General features: G+C 41.0%; 1 pseudogene; it reads left to right on the top strand.

The window, feature by feature from the left end:
• The first annotated feature begins 2405 nt into the window (after window positions 1-2405).
• Window positions 2406-3192, top strand: LOC103261016 (annotated as a pseudogene).
• Window positions 3193-4255: the final 1063 nt, after the last annotated feature.

Here is a 4255-nt window from a genome sequence, read left to right as displayed (position 1 = left end):
CAATGACGAGTCCTTTAGGTAGCCCTAGACCAATTAAAATGGACATACACAATACTTTGTGAAGAAGTTCAGTTCCTTGTGGAACCAGAAACTAGATTGCCATCCAGGAGACATAAGCTGTCATTCTCAAGACCCCTGCTGAGCTGGGAAGAGGGTGAGCAAAAGTAAGTAAAAATACTACAAGGCTTTCCTAACATTTCAAAGTTGTCTTTTCTGTGGATCAGTTTTGCTTGGTTGCTGACAAACTCTGAAAGTTTTCCAGAGTTCTGGAAGAGTTGGTTCTGATAATCTCTGCTGTTTTCTCCTGTTTCTGTGAAAAACAGGATCTTGAAGCTTCCTAGTCCAATATTCGTTCACATCACTTACCATTCAATGCTCTCTGTATTTCTGATGTTTATTGTCCACCAACCTGTGAAATCTTCCACTTAGGAGTATCTTAGGCTTTGTAGATGTCAATGGAATTAGAAAAAGCCACCTAAGAGAGCATAAGCCTGACTAGAACTGCTTGGTAATAACCAGCACTTGGATCCTAGAGGTAGGCAGTACGGGTATTGACAGACTCTTTCACTTTGCCCATTACACAACATTTTAAAGAGTTTTAAACTTGATTAGCCACAGGAGAGAAGGACTGAAACTTTTTCTGGTTTTCCCTTGAGTGCATCCATCGGATTTCTCTGAACTTACTTTCCTTAATTAAGAACTTTCCATGGGAATGCATTCTGGAGGGAAAGGAGAGAAAGAGAAAAACTCTGGGGCATTTCTTAGCACTGAGATTTCTGACTCTTTTCTTTTTCTTTTCTTTTCTTTCTTTCTTTTTTTTTTTTTTTTTTTGTCACCCAGACTGGAATGCAGTGGCATGTTCACAGTTACATTTCATCTTTTTGTGCTGAGATTTTCATTATGTGTATGCTTGAGTGTTTGCTGGTGTCTCACAGGTTTCTCTTAGGCTTCACTTTTCTATATTTTTTTTCTACTCTTGAAATTGGATAACCTAAATTTTCCTATGTTCAAATTTGCAGCTTTGACATGCTGGGCTCACGCAATCCTTCTGCCTCAGTCTTCCAAGCAGCTGGAACTACAGGCACACACTGTCATGTCCAGTTAATTTTTTTTATTTATTGTAGAGACAAGGTCTTGCCAGGTTACTCAGGTTGGTCTCTAGCCCTGTGTTTAGGCAATCCTCTGGCTTCCACCTCCCAAAGTGCTGGGATTATAGGCATGAACCACTGCATCCACCTGGCACTGAGATTTCTTGACTTTAATCTCAATGCTAGTGTGAAGTCAGTTTTCTCTTTCACTGAGATGAAGAAGCAGCTTCGTACTCTGGCCCACTGAACATTCTCAGAATTAATTAGGTGTTATACAGCCTGGACTGAACCCCAAGAGCCTACAACTTTTCAGTTCAGTCCCATTGTTGGGTGTAAGTGTCTTCCAGTAGTTTCTCCTCTGTGGAAAAAAAAAGCAAAAGAGGTTTAGGAGGAAAAGTTCTGAACTTGTGCACTTTCTAGAACAAAGACATCCGGATTCTGAAGTGTGGACAAGATAGAAAGCAGAGTGGAGAAACTCATCTCTAGATCCTTTCTGCACAACAAAATGCACTTTTAGCTGTTCTCTGATCCAATGCTGGATATAGACTCAGCTCATTGCTCTTGTTAGAACCATATCTCTTATTTTTTTACATCTGGTTCTGGCTAAACAGAGGTTGTGAAAAATTAGACTCCTGAGTTCACGCAGCAAGTATGTCCTTGTTACCCAACTGCTATATCATACAAGTCTCCAGAGAGAGGACTGATGATGACTGGGTATTGTGTCAGTGAAGACAGAGGGAGAGAACACAGTATCCATCAGAATTGACCACAGCCAAGTACGGATAAGTTTCATTCATAGATTCACTCTTTAATTGATCAACTCATTGATTCAGTTAAAAATAGTACCAGTGCATTCTGTATGAGACACAGTGAACACGAATGGCATAATTCTTTTTTTCATAGTGCTTAGCCTGCCAAATTAGTGACAAAAATAAGCAACAAGTGAACATATAATTTCTGCTCTAAAAATATACATTTTAGTAAGGTGATAGAAAGAAAAGCATAGTATGTCCTCTTTTAGACAGAACGATGAGGAAAGGCTTCCTGATCTCAGGCATTTGAATAAAGACATGACAAATGTGAGGGATAAAGCCAAGCCCTAGAAATCCAAAGTTGCTCATGCTCTGTGGTCTATTTCATGTTAGTCACTTCAGAATCTCTTTTCTTGTCGTGATTTCACAAGAAACAAGTGCTCAGATCTAAATGTTGGGGAAGTACCCTAGTGTCAATGATTTTTTTCTTTTAGGCTTCCCAGACTCCTAAGAAGTATGCCGTATCCTTTTTGCTGTCTTCGTCTTCTTGTACTCAGTGACAGTAATGGGAAACATAGTCATCATGGTCACCATCTGTGTTTATAAGCATCTGCAGTCCCCCTTGTATTTCTTCCTCAGCCACGTCTCCCTCCTGGAAGTCCTGATCACATCCACTACTGTCCCTTTTATGCTCTGTGAGTGGTTGACTCAGATGATATCTTTGACTGCATGTGCTAGACAACTCTATTTGTGTCTTTCTTTGAGTACCACAGAGTTGGCACTGATGGGAGCAATGGCTGTGGGCTATTATGTGACTGTCTGTCACCCCTTGAGATACAGCATCATTATGAGTAGCTGCACCTGCATTTGGGTGGTAATTGTGTGTTGGGTGTTTGGATTCCTTTCTGAAATCTGGCCAGTCTATGCCACCTTTCAGCTGACTTGCAAATCAAATGTGTTAGACCATTTTTACTGTGCCCGAGGGCAGTTGCTCAAGGCATCCTGTGATGATACTCTTTTCACAGAGTTTATTTTGTTTTTAATGGCTGTTTTCATTATCATCGGTTCTTTGATCCCTATGATTGTCTCCTACGCCTAAATCATCTCCACCATCCTCAAGATCCCCTGAGGCTCTGGCTGGAGGAAATCCTTCTACCTGTGCCTCCCACTTCACCTTTGTTGTGATAGACCATGGTAGCTGCTTATTCCTCTATGTAAAACCAAAGCAAACACAGGCAACTGAATAAAACAGGGTAGCAACTTTGCTGGGTTTAGTGGAGACTCCTTTTCTGCATCCTTTATCTTCACCCTCTGGAACAACAACTTTATACAGGCCTTTGGGGATGGCATGAAATGCTGCTATCAACTCCTCAAAAATTAACTCTGTTCTGAAGACAATATTCATGATGAACTTGAATCATCTGAAGGTACTAATTGAAATCCCCAATGATCCTTCTGAAGATCAAATAGTTCGTGAGCTACAAGGGATATCTAACTGACAGTGCTTCAATCAATAATTGGATGTTGCCTACATGGGAGAGTATCCTGTTATTTTTTAAATGGATACATACATTCATATGTACTTTTGAAGTTATAATGTATATCACCAAATAAACTTTACAAGCATAAATAAACAAATTATGTGTGAGTTCCTCCTTGGACCTGTGAATGGGAAAAACTAGAAACGTGAGATTTTAAATAATCTATTAGCTGACATAAATATTTTATTTCTGGTACTGGAATCATTTCCCCTATTTTGCTCTGGGCTTTCGTGGTTTCTTTTCATTGTGTAAAGGCCACTATTGATTCTCTGAGTTCTTCCAGGTCCGTACCGAAGCTTCGACTTTTCCTGTGCTTTCTGCTTCCAATGTTCAACACTAACATTACCTCCCTGTGGTTTTTTTTCACAGGCAGTTTTGAGAGTGAACTTTCTCCTCCACCCTGACTCCTTAGCAATATTGGAGCTGGATGTGTTGATACAGGGGCATCTCTAATTGGTGAACTTTCTCAGATCGGTATGGAAGGCCTTGGCAAGAGCCACTGTCTTACCTGATGTCACTAATGTCATTAGGCCAGTCCCAAATGAGGAAGTACAGCGGGGCTGTGTTCTGGGAGTTGATGTGACAAGGGAGAATGGACTTGCTGTGTTCTGGGACTGTGTGAGTAGTACAGAGCAGGCAGAGGAAGAGGTAGCCTATGGCCAGGTTCCCCATGTCTTTCACCTTGTGCAATCTTGATATAACCCATTCGCTTCCTGCTCTGTTAGCTTCAACCATCTCCCACTCAGTTCCTTTGTTGGCTTTGTTCCTCTCTCTCTATGTGACTGCCAAATTCATTTCTGTGTTTCTTTCCCCTCTCCATTTCTTACAAGAACTAAGTTTCCCAAGTTGTCTTCCAGCTCGACACTGAGCTCCC

This window comes from Carlito syrichta, unplaced genomic scaffold (genome assembly GCF_000164805.1).
Source record: "Carlito syrichta isolate Samal-C Ts95f unplaced genomic scaffold, Tarsius_syrichta-2.0.1 Scaffold303563, whole genome shotgun sequence".
Lineage (NCBI taxonomy): Eukaryota > Metazoa > Chordata > Mammalia > Primates > Tarsiidae > Carlito > Carlito syrichta.
The sequence above is the reverse complement of the archived record's forward strand: the minus strand, read 5'-3'. Positions and strand labels throughout refer to the sequence as shown.